At 42.7% G+C, this 17,211-nt stretch overlaps 1 protein-coding gene across 2 annotated transcripts in view; it reads right to left on the minus strand.

Annotated features, from left to right (window-relative positions):
* The window catches only part of LOC133772935 (zinc finger protein 260-like), a 40,524-nt gene extending 23,717 nt beyond the window's left edge, over positions 1-16,807 (minus strand). For both annotated transcript variants that reach the window (XM_062210097.1, XM_062210096.1), the window contains exons 1-2: positions 16,572-16,807; positions 4,249-4,377 (exon numbers count right to left, since the gene is read on the minus strand). The gene's annotated coding sequence lies outside the window, so the exon portion shown is untranslated. The remainder of the gene's footprint in view (positions 1-4,248; positions 4,378-16,571) is intronic.
* Between the last annotated feature and the right edge of the window lie 404 nt (positions 16,808-17,211).

A 17,211-nucleotide genomic window follows, 5' to 3' on the forward strand; every position in this document is an offset into this window, starting at 1 on the left:
CTGCTCTGGCCTGGGAAAGCTGTAGAAGATGGCCCAAGTCCTTGGGCCCCTGCACCCACATGGGAGACTAGGAAGAAGCTCCTGGCTTCGGATTGGTATAGCTCCAGCTGCTGCAGCCATTTGGGGAGTAAACCATCAGACAGAAGACCTCTCTCTCTCTGCCTCTCCTCTCTCTGTGTAACTTGGACTTTCAAATAAATAAACAAATCTTTGAAAAAAAAAAAACATAACACCCACACTAAGGCCTTCATTTTTAAACTCTTTTACCACATAGCTTGCAATGAGTCTGTGATTTCTGGATTATGAGATTTAAATAACCATCACATAATTTTTTAAATAACTTATTCATCGGGGCTGGCACCATGGTGCAGTAGGTCAATCCTCTGCTTGTGGTGCTGGCATCCTGTATGGGTGCCAGTTCTACTCCTGGCTATTGCTCTTCTAATCTAGCTCTCTGCTCTGGCCTGGGAAAGCAGTAGAAGATGGCCCAAGTCCTTGGGCCCCTTCACTTGTGTGGTAAGCCCAGAAGCTCTTGGCTCCTGGCTTTGGATCAGTTTAGCTCCAGCTGTTGCAGCCATTTGGGAAGTGAACCAACAGAAGGAAGATCCTTCTCTTTGTCTCTCTCTCTCACTGTCTGTAACTCTCTCAAACAAATAAATAAAAATCTTTTTTAAAAAAACCTTATTCATCAAATTAATTTTGAAAACAAAATGACTTTTCCAACAACTATGACTATACTCCCATTCATTTCATCATTCGAAGGAAGCATAACCAATTAATTTGCTCTAGATCCAGGGTAACAGTTTTTCTGTATTAATTCATCACTTCAATTTTCTTTTTTTCTTGACAGCCAGAATTAGACAGTGAGAGAGAGAGACAGAGAGAAAGGTCTTCCTTTTCCATTGGTTCACCCCCCCAAATGGCCGCGATGGCCGGTGCACTGCGCCGATCCAAAGCCAGGAGTCAGGTGTTTCCTCCTGGTCTCCCATGCGGGTGGAAGGCCCAAGCACTTGGGGCATCCTCCACTGCATTCCTGGGCTCAACAGAGAGCTGGACTGGAAGAGGAGCAACCGGGACAGAATCCGGAGCCCCAACTGGGACTAGAACACAGGGTGCCGGTGCCGCAGGTGGAGGATTAGCCTAGTGAGCCATGGCGCCAGCCCATCACTTCAATTTTCAACTTTTAAATGCCAAGTTATGGCCATTTCCCATAATATAGACTTCCAAGTTTTTTTTTTTTTTTTCAAAATAAATGTTATTTTAAAAGATTTTTCCGATTTACAGAAAAAATTGCAAAGACAAAAGTGTTTATAGATATCTCACACTCCAGTTCTCACTATTACTAACATCTCATATTAACATGGTACACTTACCACAACCAATGTGGTACTATTTATATACTATCTTCTTTTTTAAATATTTATTTTCATTTTAAAAGCAGATTTACAGAGAGAGGGAGAAGTCTCTCATCCATTAGTTCACTCCCTAAGTGACTTCAATGACTGGGGCTGGGACAAGCTGTAAGGAAAAGGGAGCTGAAACAGAGGAGACAACCAGACCACATTTATTTAAAAAAAAAAAAAAATGTTGCAGAGGTTTACCAACTACCAGTGTGCATACAGACCAAACATGGCAGAGAGCAAAGACCCCAGGAAGCTGGGCCTTGTTATAATTTAGGTGGGCTAGGAGTGGGGATGCAGAACAGTATGTGGAGGTGAACTTTTCCACACAGGTTTTTCAAGTTCATTTGTGGGTGGTCAAACCTGAAGAATGCAGGAGGTGTGGTGGGAAACAATACAGGATGTGAGACTGCACTGGTTTCTTGAAAGAAGGCAGGGGTAACAAGAATCTAAAATGATTGAGGCTTATGTCCTTGTTCCATCAATCCTGACTCTGAGTATAGATAAGGAGATGGGGTGCTGTTTTTTTTTCAGCTACTTACTGCTGATATGAAGCATGGAAATGGGATGAGGTATCTATACTCTGGAACAGATTGATTGAAGAAGTGCAATCTTGTGTTCTTGCATGATGGCTTGGCATACAGCAGTCAAATGCTCCTGTAATGATCTTTGAGGCATGTCAATTATACACGGTAGGTATAGGAGCACTATGATTATGGGGCTAAAAGGAGAAATGAGAAACATTGCCCCTAGTGGAAAAGATGGCAAGAATGATAAGGACAAAGGAGGATGTAGGAAAGCAAGAGTCCTGTCCACAGTGTGAAGACAGTTATATGTCTTAACACTCCTGTTGTGTTTAGCGTATATGTGCTGGCAAGGAGCTGTAGGATGGAGTAAGTCTGGTCTGCTTATAGTCCTGAGCTCCCCCATTTCATCCCTCTGCTTATGGAAACCCTAGCTGCCATCAGAGGTTAAGGTGAAGACAGCTTTTACTTTTTCAAGCTGAATAGGGGTGATGTAGGGACTCATGGTCAAGACAGGGTTCTGGCAGAAGGTGGCTTCTCAAGGGGCTGCAACATCAGCTCACAGAAACTGTCTCCACTTGAGGTTTCATGTGCATGGCCATCCAGAATTTCATTGCTTCATGTCTGGAGGAAATGAATCTAACATGCAGATTAGATACATAATATCCTTTTTCTATTCCAGTAACTCCAAATTATTATTTGAAAATCAGAGTCTTTTAGACCTTTTAATTATAAAAATAATACATGGGGCAGTATTGTGATTATGTAGGTTAAGCTGATGCTGCTTGGAGTGCCAGCATCCCATAAAAGCCTGATATGAGTCCTGGCTCCTCTTCTGTTCCAGCTTCCTGATAATCTAGCTTCCTGGTAATGCACTTGGGAAGGCAGAGGAAGATGGTCCAAGTGCTTGGGTACCCAACAACTATGTGGGAGATCCAGATGGGGTTCCTGGTCATTGGCCTCATCTTGGCCCACCCTAGTTATTGTAGCCATTTGGGGAGTGAACCAGTAATGGAAGATCTGTCTCTCACTTTCTCAGTCTCTACCTTTAGAAAATATATCTTTAGCAATAATGTGCATATTAGCTATTAAAAATTGCAGAACATAAAAATATAAGCATTATTCCCTTCTTTCTAGGGAGTACTAGTCATACTTCACAGAACACACTACTCTTAAAAGATTCTTACATTCCATTCTGAGACTTCCATATGCAAATATAGAAGGGTACTTTAAAACATCATAAAAAAGTGGAATTAAATTATTGTCTGTTTTACTGTAACAAATTTTTAAGTCCATGCATACAAGAAGGTTTCAAAACCATTGAGTGTGTTATGAAAAAAAATTAAAAGAATCTTAATTTTTGCACCAAAATAATGTCAGCTTTTAACTCCATTTTCCATGAACCTTTTGAAGGGCCTTCATAAAGATATATATGCATGGGCCAACATTGTGGTGTAGTGGGTGAAGCCACAGTCTTTGATGCTGGCATCCTTTATAGGCAATAACTTGTGTCCTGGATACTCCACTTTGATTGAAATATCTGTGAATGTGCCTGAGAGGCAGCAAAAGATGGCCAAAGTCCATGGCTTTGGCACCCATGTGGGAGACCCAGTTGGAGCTTCTGGCTTCAGCCTGGCCCATCTCCAGCCATTGCAGCCATTGCAGCCATTGCAGCCATTTGGGAAGTGAATCAGCAGATGAAAAATCCCTCCCTGCCTGTCTCTCTATCTTATGAATGAAATGAAAATGAGTAAATAAAATTTTTAAAAGAGATATATATACATGTGCCTTTTTTTTTTCATTGAAAAGTGGCATTTTTTCTGTACCTTGTTTTACTTAAAAGTACTCTGTACCTAAATCATTTTTCAGATCATTACATATTCACTATTTCATTGTACACATATACCATAATGTATTTTACCATTCTCTATCAATATACATTTAGGTTGTTTCTGTTTTATTCCTATGATGAACAATATTACAAAGAACTTACATGGCTTTATGTATTTGCCCAAATATATGTAAGATAAATTCATGCAGTTAAATCATACCAAGAACATTTGCATTTAAAATATTTTGTAGAGAGATATGTCAAATCTTTCCTCCAAAGAGACTCTACTGCATTACACTCACACCAATGAGTGCAAGAACCCATTTTCTAACACCTTCAATAAGTGTATGTGTGATCAGAATTCCCTCAGATGCTTCCACTTACCATCTCTTTTGATCTCTATCTTCAAGCTTTCTTTTCTTCTTTCTAGCTCTCTGATCACACTTAGTTTTCTTACCAAACTTTTCTGTGCACTTATTTCCTCTATACTCACCCTCTTCATTGCCTTCTCTCATGCCTCCAACCTCACTTTTCCTGCTTACAAACTTCCTGTATGGCTTCCATGGAGCTCAGCACAACAGAAAACAGGTGCTCTTTTCCTGGCCTCCCAACCTGCCAGCTCCTGAACCAATAGAGAATGTTAATCAGGAAACATGGAAGTAATTAATCTGGGTCACATTATAAGAAGAAATAAATTCCTATTGGTGTAGCCACAGGGAAAAGCCATCTAGAAGAATTCTATATTGTCTTTTGTTAAAATGGAGTCTGGGGCTGGCACTGTGGCATAGCCATAGTAAAGCTCCTGCTTTTAGTGCTGGCATTCCAAAGGGTGCCAGTTTGAGTCCTGGCTGCTCGACTTCTGATCCAGCTCCCTGCTAATGAGCCTGAGAAAGCAGCAGATGATGACCCAGGTGCTCGGGCCCCTGCTCCCATGTAGGAGACCTGAATGAAGCGCCTAGCTCCTGGCTTTAGTCTAGCCCAACCTTGGCCATTGTCATTTGGGGAGTGAACCAGCAGATAGAAGATCTCTTTCTCTGTAACTCTGCCTTTCAAGGAAATTAATAAACCTTATAAAAAGAAAAAAAAAATACAAGTAACTTTAAAAACAATGGAATCAGGGCCAGCGCTCTGGCTCAGCATGTTAACACCCTGCCCTTGAAGTGCCGGCATCCCATATGGGCACCAGTTCAAGACCCAGCTGCTCCACTTCCAATCCAGGTCTCTGCTATGGCCTAGGAAAGCAGCAGAAGATGGCCCAAGTCCTTGGGCCCCTGAACCCCTGTGGGAGACCAGAGGAAGCAACTGGCCCCTGGCTTCAGATTGGCACAGCTCCGGCTGTTGCAGCCAACTGGGAAGTGAACCATCGTATCTCTCTCTCTCTCTCTCTCTCTCTCTCTGCCTCTCCTCTCTCTGTGTAACTCTGACTTTCAAAATAAATAAATCTTTAAAAAAAATGGAATTTTTTTTCCTATATTCCATACTAGATAGAATTCCTGTCTTTGAAACAATAACTAATGATTTTTATTCATTATTCCTTCTTTGGAACTGGAGTGGGAGTAGGCAAAAAAGTAGATGAAAGAAAGGAAAAAAATTAAAACCTATAAGTACCATATTGGACAGGAAGACTGGAGAAGAGGTAATAAAAGTAAGGTTAAGAAATAAAACCAACTTCTTAAAGCCTTAAAAACAAAAATGAAGAAAGGAGGAGGAAATAGGCAAAGAAGTATTGTTATGTTCTTAGAATTGTATCCATTAAATACATGGAATCTGTTCTCTTTATATTAATAAATATAAATCTGTTTAAAAATTAAAAGCTTTTTTTTTTTTTATTGAATCACTACTGCCTCATTCCAAAGCTCTAAAAATAGAATCCAAAGGCAAGCATGGGTTGCAGGGTTGGGGCAGAGTAGAATGGGCAGTGACAGCTCTATTCCTCTAACAGCAACCTCTGCACCCCAACTTCTGACCAATCACCCAGAATCAGCTTCATTAAATAATCCACTTAGGAGGAAGGCTCAGAGAAAAATCAATGACTTCACTATCTTTTTGCCTGTGAAGCATCTTAGAAATAAGCATGCTGCTAAGAAAGTGAGATTATGGCCAAACTGTGTATAAAGAACACAAGGATATAAAGTTGTGAGGCAGTTTGGTGATTTATGAACACTCACAGTGAACTACAGATGATGGAAAAGGATGGATCACAGAATGGGAGCTAAAGTAGGCAGCCCAGACAGCAGTGATCAATCAGCCTTTAAGTTGAGATTTATGAATATTTGCAAAGTGTACAAATGAGTGCTACATACAGCAACAGTGATTTTTGATCCCCCTTAGGACATAAGGCAAAATCTATTTTTTCCAATTTTTTAATTATTTATTTTTTTCATTTCCTTTGAAAAGCAGGGGAAGAAGGAGAACAGATTTCTTCCATTTGCTGGTACCTCCCCAAATGCCCACAACAGCTGGGAATGTGCCAAACTGAAGCCAGGATCCTGGAACTCCATTCAGGCCTGGGTGAACTGATCCCAAGGACAGAGTCCTTGGTGATATCTGCCTTTATGAAGACACATCTCAGTATAGCATAAATAATACCTCCCACTGAAGGTTTCTGGTATCTAAGAGAAAACTTTAACTGTATCACAGAGGAGAGAAAAACATTAACCCAGACGCTGCTGTGAGCCAACAGGTTTCCTGCCTACCTGAGAATCAGCCTGGTCATTAGGGGAACCAAGGAAAGAGGACCAAGCAATGCACTTGGGACCTGTGAACAAAGTCCATCTCCTGAGTGAGCAAGAAGGAAGAGCCAGCCATGGCAGTTCTGGGCCCCTTTAACCTGGAATGGGTGCACAAACTAGCCAACTCCAATTTAGACTGAGTGAGCAGACCAACAGGCTGGCCAAAGATTGCATCAAGGGGCTAGCACTGTGGTGAACTGGGTAAAAACCACCACCTATCATGCTGGCATCCCATATGGGCCCAAGTTCAAGTCCTGGCTACTCCACTTCTGATCCAGCCCTTTGCAATGAATGGCCTGAGAAAGCAGAAGACAGCCCAAATTTTTGGGCCCCTACACCTGTATGAGAGGCCTGGAGGAAGCTCCTGGTTCCTGGCTTTAGATCAGCCTGGCTCCAGCCACTGCAGCCATTTGGGAAGTGAGCCAGCATATGGAAGATGCCTCTCTGTTTCTGCCTATCAAATAAATAAATAAATCTTAAAAAAAAAAAAAAATTGTGTCACCTATTCAGGAATCTGGATACAAGAGTGACCTAAAAAGAACTAGCAACAGATGTGCACAATAGGAGCCAGGGTGATAAACAGGTAATAAATGCACAGATTCTAGCACAAGACAGAAGACAATGCCAACCTTTTCTGTTGTAAAGTCTTATTTTAAAAGCCTTGGGGAACATACCTGTAGACAATTCATATGTAGGATACACATGGGCCATTTGCAATTGGTCTATAAATATTATTATTATTATTATTATTTCCCTGAGCAACGAGCATCAGGAACTACCCCAGGGAGGAACAATTAAAGGAAATTACTTCAGTCCTGTTCCTAGGGAATTCTGCACCCTACATGAAGCTCTTCTTGCAAACTACTTATCTCATTTTTCATTTAAAAAAAATCTTCTTTTCTATATTCTGTACTGAACAGGATTATTGTCTTGGAATCAACAGCTCATGATTTTCTTCGTTTTATTGTTGCTATTTGTATTATTTTTTCAGGGGAAATAATTCATCCCTGAAGAGGCTTCTTTTTTTCCAGATAGCCCAACAACTGCCTTGGAAATCAACCTGTGATGTCAGGTGGATGGACAAGCAAGCCAATGGGAGTCATCCTCTAGGAGAAAGGACACTTTACCCAAACGGCTATATTTCATTCTACAGAAAAATGCAACCTGACACAACGAACTGTCCTTCAGTCCCCTGGTTTAAGCAAAGGGCACATGTGCATTATTCCAGGTCTGCACCGCTTTTCATTCTACTCACATGTGAACTATCTGTATAGGGAAGTAGAATGTGAGCCAGCAGTAACCATGTCAGTAGAAGTGGTCAGCATTTGCATTATACAACTGATTTTAATGACTTCATATTCAGTCATAAAACTTCTGCTCTTAGCAAAGGACACACACACACACACACACAGCCACATTCACCCCTGTATGAAAACTGCTTATTTAGGAGTGTCTTTTGCATTTAATCATAGCAGTTCTCTACTCTATTTTTATAAAATATCTATGTAAAAAAACTGAAAAATAAGTTAACTATATCACAAACTATTTTAAAAAATTGAACTTTAAATTTAAAAAATAAAAACTCTAAAAGATAAAAGGCTAATTTTGACAATCTACACAAATGACCTGTGCCCTATTTGTGCCTTTGAATACTTCCTGACCTCTCTTCTGGCTTTCCCCTCCTCCCTCACCCCTCATCCCTTTTCTGCATCATTGCCCCATATGCCCCTGCAACTCTCTCCCTTTGGAGCAGTCTTGTAGACTGTCATTCAGTCATGTGAAGAATGTTACTTATTTCAAAATGATTCTGTAGGGCATGCCTGAATGGCATCCAATGTCAATAAGCAGGTCTTCTAACACCCCTTAATTATATTTCTAGCATATGTGGAACCAGCATTGTGGCATATTAAGTAAAGCCACTATGTATGACACTGGCATCCCACATGGGCTGGGGTTCATGTCCCAGCTACCCTACTTCTAATCCAGCTTCCAGGTAATGTAGCAGAGGATAGCCTAAGTAGTTATGTCCCTTCTCCTCCATAGGAGACCTGAATGAATCTCTTGGTTCCTGCATTGACCCAGCCCAGCCGTGGCTGTTGTGACCACTGAGGGAACAAACCAGTAGATGAAAGATTCATTTCTCTCTCTTTGTTTCTCTATCTCTTTCTATCTCTTTGTGTGGTGGGGGTGCAGGTATCTTTCCCTGTTTCTAACTCTGCCTTTCAAGTAAATAAATAAACATTTTTTAAAAAAAGATCCACACTCTGGTGCAGCTAGTTAAAACCATAGCCTGCAGAGCCACCATCCCTAATAGGTACCAGATCATTTCCTGGTGGCTCCACTTCCCATCCAGCTCCCTGCTAATGGTCTGGAAAAGTAGCAGAGGATGGTCCAACTTCTTGGGCTCCTACAGCCACATCAGGAATCTGGCTTATGGCTCCTGGCCTCAGTCTAGCACAGCACAGGCTGTTATAGCTATTTGGGGAGTGAACCAGCAGATGGAACATCCTAGAATAAAATAAAAAAATTAAAATTAAAAAGAAATGAACACAAAAACAAATCCTGTTATTCTGCCTTTCTGATTTAAAAAAAATTATAAAATAAAAAACTGATCATAAATATTATGACTCAAGTTGACATATGATGGATCCAAGAAAGCTAGTGCTGTCTAGTGCCTCTTAATGTTTTCCTATAGAAAAATCATTTATCTTGCTTTCCAAGCACTCAAATATCAAAAGCACCAATGCTACCCAGCATAACTCTTTTTAAGGCTGCTTCAGTATTGAAGGAAAAGAAAAGGAGCAAGGGGCACAAACCCAGGAAGGTTTCAGGGTGACAGTATCCTCCTCACTTTGCACCTAGGTTTCTAATTGGAGATGGTCACACAGGGAACTTCAGATACTGCAGAGCTGCCCAAACACCTTCAATCAATCACAGACATTGTCATAGGCTCCCTGTATGTACAATGGAAGGAGAACACAGAGCACTAGACAAGGCAGACATGTGTTAAACAAAATTTCTCCACCCTGCTGACCACAATCTCAAGAATGTCCTGATCAAAATGCCATTTCAGAGTTTCATTTTCTACTTATATTTGAGGAAATAAAAAGATTGAGTCATTTTCATCCTAACGCATAGCAGCTTTAGCCACTGATCACATTACAGCTAGCCTTGATCACTACCTCTCACTCAAATGACAAAGTAAAATACAACATTCAAATGTATTGCTGACACCTGTTTAACAGACATCTTGACACATCTTAACAGACCTTGACACACAATTCAACAGAAGGGGAATGGTGGGGCTGATATTGTTGCACAGTGGTTTAGCCACCACAGCCTCAAATGCTTGCATCCCCTATGAGTGCCAGTTTTTTCTCCCCAGATGGGCACAACAGCCAGGGCTGAGTCAGGTGGAAATCAGGAGCCAGGAGCTACAACCAGGTCTCCCACAAAGGTAGCAGGAACTCAAACACTTGAGCCATCCTTCACTCTTTTCCCAGATGATTAACAGGGAGCTGGATCATAAGTGAAGCAACTGGGATATGAACCATCACCTATTTGGGATGCCAGAATTGCAGGCAATGGTTTTAGCTCATGGTGCCAAAATGCTGGCCCCATGAGTGCCAGTTTAAGTCACAGCTGCTCCACTTTGATCTGTCTGTTAATGCACTTGGGGAAGAAGCAGATGATCCAAGTATTTGGGCCCCTGCTCCCACATGGGAGACTTGGATGGAATTCCAGGCTCCAGGCTTTCAACTGGCTCAATCCTGTTCATTGTGGCAATGAACAGGCAAATTGAAGATCCTCCTCCTTCTGTTTCTCCCTCTTCCTCTGTAAATCTACCTTTAAAATAAAATGCTTAATTCTTACAAATAAAGGGAAAAGGTAAAAGAGGAGCCACATACAAATAACAGAGCAAAGCTATGGTTGTGGTATCCCTCAGCAGCCTTCTGCCTTAAGTGGGAAGTCTCCAGCTTACAGACACTGACATAAAACACACTTACAACATATTTCAAAATAACAGATGAGAGGTTTACAAGGCAGGTTGATTTTATGATGACTTTTACTGTAAAGTTACACTAACAATAGGCAGATCCCCTTTAGTGTGCCCAAGTTAACCCAGTGCCTAATTCAAGGAGACAGCCTAAGGAAGATGTGCTGACAGTGGAGAGAGCTGAAATATCTCCATTACTCTTCTGAACATCATAAACAGAAGGAGAAAAGGTATTCATATCTGTGGTTATAAAGAAGATGGAAGCATACTAATTTCAGAAGAGGAGAAAAGCTCAGATGTAGTTTTCTTAAGAAAATAAAGTGAAATAAATCTCAGAATATAATGTGGGTTGAAAAAACATCATCAATTCATCCATTCTTACCAGGAGTCAAGAAAACTACCCATGTGAGCCAAATAACGGTTTAGTTCCCACTATGGGCAGGTGTCATCCAACCAGGCAGAGAATACGAGCAAAGCTTTTCCACAAGAGGAAACATGAAATATGAACCAGACACAAAAGACAACTATGTCTAGTGCTCAATGTGAGTCCCAGAATAACCCCTCAGTAAACCTGTTAGGTCCCAAGAGAAGTCAGCTGTTTAGCTTTGCAGTCACAAAGAAAACACAGCTGCCTGAAATGCTTTATGGTGACTGATAACACCTTTATTCTTGTCTAAAAAATGTCCTGAAGTGGACAAGAGCTGACAGTTATGAAAACAGAATTACATGCAGTCTACTAGATGTGAATCAATGGAAAAGCTAGAAAATAATGTCAAGACCAGAGAAATAAAATGAGAAAAGCAATGAAATGAGAGATGGATGAGTTTCTTCAGAGTTTTTCCTCCATCAAATTCCCTAGGAACCCACACTTGTTAATGTGGTGGCATTCACCCCACTGACAAAACCTTGGAAGGTAGGACAAGTTGTCTACTTGAAAGTGCCCAAGGTGAGTCCATCAGAGTCTCTTTCAATGGCCAGAGTCACACGAGAAGCAGTCTTCCCAGTGAGAGAGGCCAAGTGGCATCTTGGATCAAGGCAGTGACTATTTCTGGGCCATCACCCCCTTTGCAGACCAGCAGAAACAGCAAAGAGAAAAAGTGGAGAAGAAAGTTAGGGAAGAAAAAAAATGGAAATCTCAATTTGTGGAGACTTCATCTTTCTGGCTTACAGATGCTCAGGCAAGAGCCACCACAGATTTAAGGAGCCACTGAGGGGGAGCAGCACATCATGGTCACTCAGGAAAATCAACAGACAGCTTCCTGTTGTCTATACATAGCTGACTTTGGTCTATACACATTGCAGGTAAAATGAACCTGAATCAAGAAAAAGACTTACAAAAACCTTCAAACACAATATTCCATGGGAATGAACTTTGCAAAGCCAAGTCACCCAATAGCGTAGGTGGGGGAATCTATATTTTAAAGAAGCACCATTCATGGTAGACCTGATATTCAGAGACCAGTTTTGAGTTTTACAATTCACCCACTTATGCATCCTCTCTTCATCTCCCCAACAAAGACCAGACACTGAAGAATCTCCACATCATGCACATCTAGAAAAGAACACCTGCACATGAGTTGGTACAAATTGTACACATGAATACTTCATGCACACTGGCCATAAACATGCATCTCCACATGCCATTTTAAAAGACTGTTTCCAGAAACAGGCTCCTTGTGAACCAATAGTAGCAACACTATTTTTGATGCACACACCTCTCTCATCACACAGGATTCCTATTTCTCTTTCTGAGAAGTAATAAATCAATTTCAACCACATGATTGACATCCTTTGATAGTATGTAGAAACATAATTGATGTCTTTGGAATGTGTTGTCTAGAAGTGTCTGTCTTCCACAGGAATGGTAACTGTAGCCATTCATTCAAACAGATTTGTGAACTGCCTTGGATTTGCCATTAACTTTTTTTTTTTTGGACAGGCAGAGTTAGTGAGACAGAGAGAAAGGTCTTCCTTCCATTAGTTCACCCCCAAAATGCCTGCTATGGCTGGCGTGCTGCACTAATCCAAAACCAGGAGGCAGGTGCTTCCTCCTGGTCTCCCATGTGGGTGCAGGGCCCAAGCACTTGGGCCATCCTCCACTGCCTCCCCAGGCCACAGCAGAGAGCAGGAGTGGAAGAGGAGCAACCAAGACAGAACCAGCGCCCCAACCAGGACTAGAACCCAGAGTACCAGCACCACAGGAATAGCCTAGTGAGCCACCGTGCTGGCCTGTCATTTACATTTGACAGGGGTGGGAATGTTTTTTTTTCTGCCAAGTCACTTGGATATTTATAAAATCATTGATGGATCACACAAAATTACCAAATTAGAAATTCATATGCCATAGATTGATTATCCAGTACCACATGTAGTTGCCTTGGCAGGGCCAGAACAAATGATTTCATGGACTCTATATGGCCCACAGATTGGCTGTTCCTCATCTCTGATTTAGAGTAAAATGATAACTAAAGTTCTTACTTCTTTAGCTTTGCTTATTGGCCAAGTCAGAGCCGATGTCCAATAAAGGCCCTTAGAACCTACTGGAGTTAGCAGAAACTTTTTTCCATTTTCCTTGTAACTTTAGAATGCATTTTCTTTCTTTTTTTTTTTTTTAAGTTTGTTTATTTTATTTGAGAGAGTTACAGTGAGAGGGAAAAACAGAGAGAAAAGTCTTCCTTCTGTTGGTTCACTCCCCAAATGGCTGCAACAGTTGGAGCTGTGCCGATCCGAAGCCAGGAGCCAGGAGCTTCTTCCTGGTCTCCTACGTGAGTGCAGGGGCCCAAGGACTTGGGCCATCCTGCACTGCTTTCCCAGGCCATAGCAGAGAGCTAGACTGGAAGTGAGCAGCCAGGACTAGAACCAGCACCCATATGGGATGCTGGCACCGCAGGCAGAGGATTAACCTACTGTGCCGGCCCCATAGAGTGCATTTTCCTAGCCACTAATTCCACTTGAAGTTGTCTATTGATGGCCTACTTTTGTGGCACACTGGTTTAAGGTACCTCCTGCAATGCCAACATTCTATGTGAGCACCAGTTCAAGTCTCAGCTGCTCCACTTCCAATCCAGTTCTCCACTAATAGGCTTGGGAAAGGCAGCAGAAAATGGCCCAACACTTGTAAAGGACTTGTCCCACCCTCCCCTTCCTCCTCTCTTTCTTCCTCCTTCCTTGCTCCCTGTCCCACTTCCTCACTTTTGTGGAGATCCTAGGTGCCAAAGGGACCTTTCCTGTCTCATTGCAATGCAAATAGAAAAGCTGATAAGTGGCACAGAGCATCTCATGAAACAAATAAATGGAAAGTCCCCTGAGGCTTCAAAGAGACAACCATTTTTCCCCAGCTGCCTTCTATACCTCCCCACCCCTCTTAGTGAAAAATTCCTTCCTAACTGGATAAAACCTGGAGTCCTAACTCACCGGCCAGCAGCCCTCTACTGAGAATGGGCTGCGGCCCCTCTTTATTTCCAATAAAGCACCCTGTCTCTGTTGAGGTGGATCTGTTTCCTTTTTCCATCTCTTCTCCTGGGGGTATGAAAGGCCAGAATCCTGAGTTATTTTAAACCAAACAACTTGGGTCCTTGCCACCACATGGGAGTCCCAAAAGGTGTTCCAGGCTCTATCCATGATCCACTTTCCAACTGAGCTATCCAAGGACACTATCCAGGATTCACTTCCTATTTTTACTTCCTAGATATTCTCATTATGCTCAACAATTAGTAACCTGTGATAAAACCACAACACATAGGCCGGCGCTGTGGCTCAATAGGCTAATCCTCTGCCTGTGGCACTGGCACACTGGCTTCTAGTCCCGGTTGCTCCTCTTCCAGTCTAGCTCTCTGCTATGGCCTGGGAGTGCAGTGGAGGATGGCCCAAGTGCTTGGGCCCTGCACCTGCATGGGAGACCAGGAGAAGCACCTGGCTCCTGGTTTCGGATCAGCACAGTGCACTGGCTGCAGTGCACCAGCCGCAGCAGCCATTGGGGGGTGAACCAATGGAAAAAGGAAGACCTTTGTCTCTCTCTCTCACTGTCCACTCTGCCTGTCAAAAAAAACCAAAAAACACATAAATCACTAAAATACAGTTATGCTTGTGAAAACTTAATTATACTGAAAGTCAGAGATAGTTTTCAAGGCCACATCTTCTACTCCACTATATGGGCATCATTGTGTGGAGAGAGAGGCACTTTTTTGTTTTTTCTCTTCTTTCTTACCCTTCCTCACATTAACAACTTGTATAGATGCTTCCAAGGAACAGTTATGAAAATATAGAACTAGGGGCCAGTGCTGTGGCACAGTGAGTTAATGCCCTGGCCTGCAGTGCCAGCATCCCATAGGACACCAGTTCTAGTTCAGGCTGCTCCACTTTTGATCCAGCTCTCTGCTATGGCCTGGGATAGCAGTGGAAGATGCCCAAGTGCTTGGGCCCCTGCACCCACGTGGGAGACCTGGAAGAAGCTCCTGGCTCCTGGCTTCAGATCTGCATGACTCTGACCCTTGTGGCCATCTGGGGAGAGAACCAGCAGATGAAAGACCTCTCTCTCTGTCTCTAACTCTCTGTGTAACTCTGTATTTCAAATTAATTAAATAAATCTTAAGAAAAAAAGAAAATATAGAACTAATATCTTCCCATGTCAAAAATGTCATAGGCTTAAACATAGAACCTAAAATAAGACAAACAATGGGCCCTCTTAAAATCATATGGACTATTAAGTTATTCACCTTGGTGGATCATTGGGTAACTGTAAAGAATTGGGCAGAGAAAAAGTGTTACTTTTCTGTATTTATGTTTTTATAGTCCTCCACTTTATGCAAATCCAGATTGAAATAGCTCCAGTTGACCCACACAGTAGATTGTGTTAACTTCAGCTCACATTGCAAAGGGATCAGTGGCAGCTAATTGATGAACAAGGATATAAACCATAGCCATTCTTGCACATTGCCCAAAATAAACATTGGAATGAAATCCTTGCCCTTGAATCTCAATTGAGTCTCACACCCTATAGCCTTCATTCCCCACCCTGCATTCTTTTCAGGTTCCCAAAGCCCCACCCAGTTCTAGGAATTCCCCTCAACCTGCTGCCCCTAACCCTTCTAAAATATAAAAGGTATAGCCCCTGGGGTCTGGGCATCCTGCCACAAGTTCCATCAATGTTCCTGAAGGCAGTTGGTCACACACCTCTACGATTTTCTCTGAATAAATTCAGCCTGGCTATAAATTCATACACTGCCTCCTCTCTATTCTGTGCCTCTTTTCCTAACACTGTGGTGCCCTGTGTGAGGAGGCACCAATCTGCAACTCTTTCCCTAACAGTAATAACTTGACATCCTTGCTAACAGAAGAAGGAAGACAGACCTCAAAAAGCAGCAAAATAAATCAACAGCTATGATTCCATGGCCTCAAATTCAAGATTGAAAAAAAGTCTGTCAACTAAACAAGGAAGAGAGATAAATCCACAAAGCTACAGCACACTTTTCATTACTCCTGCTTGGAAAAAGTCAGCTGAATACTTAGGGTCCCAGCTGCCAATGGTGTCCCCGAGGACCCAATCGGAACAATGAGGTGCAAGATGGGGACTATCAAGCAGATTCTAGTCTGATCCTCCTTCACCAACCCCTGCCCCCTCGGGCTCCCTGCTGAAGACCATCAAGCCCCGCCCTGCTGGAATAGCCTCTGGATACAGCAGGAGGCCCAACCAGATGGCATTCTCTGATCCACTCAAAGTTGAGAACCAGCCTTACTAATATTTGAATAAATATATTTAAATATTTAGAGAACAGGAGTCTCGCTGATCTTCGCTGTGCTCTTACCTGTCCTGCTTGTGCAGCTCCCCCATCCGACAACCTTCCCCTTGTAACCACTAAATAAAGCACGTTAAGGAAAGTTTGGGAGAGGTAACATGCCACTCTTTGTGCACTGGAAGGCTGCAAGCAGCGGTGGAAGGCAGGACAGCCCGGATTCCAGCCCTGATTTTGCAGGGAAAAGCTGCCAGGATCACTGAGAAGCAAGCGAGCCACATCTGGGAGCCGCCAGCCACCCTACAACCCACCCCTCCCCCACACACGCATCTCGGCCCCTTCCTATACTCCCTACTTGCCACAGAAAGTCCAGGGAGCACGTCCTCTTTCTTCAGGGCACACGAGGAGCAAAGTAGAGTGTGGAGCAGAAAAATCCCCAGCACGTGGGATCCACAGGCAGCAAATGAAGAGGCACAGCACAGCGAGTGCCAGGCTCTGGGTGTGTGCTTGCAAACTGCCTGGGATTGCAGTGCGGAGCGAGAGGCAGTGAATGTGTGGAAAGGATAAGAGCAGTCAGAGCAGGCTCTCGGTACTGACTCTGGTCTGTGAATGAGCTTCCTCTGTTCCTAACTCAGAGGCTCATGGGCAGGAATGCGCACGCACAGATTCTTTCGTAACACGGAATACGTCGGAACACCTGAGGACTCTGGGAAATGGAGTCCGGGCTGGGGCATCTGGCTCTTCCCAAAGGCTTCAGAGGGCATTTGCTTTTGTTTACATTCCTCCTTCTCTTCCTTCTCACCTCAAAATCTCAAGGATCAGTTGGTATTCTTCCTTTCCTGAACAAAAATCTTAATGAGTGACCCCCGCTGCTGCTAACTGGTACCCAAACCTTTGCTCCTTCATAAAATGCATTCTTCTGGAAAAGTCTTATTTGCTACTTTGTCCATGGAAATTTCTCTCAAATAATAAACGACTACGAATACAATATAATT

Source organism: Lepus europaeus, chromosome 13 (assembly GCF_033115175.1).
Source record: "Lepus europaeus isolate LE1 chromosome 13, mLepTim1.pri, whole genome shotgun sequence".
NCBI lineage: Eukaryota > Metazoa > Chordata > Mammalia > Lagomorpha > Leporidae > Lepus > Lepus europaeus.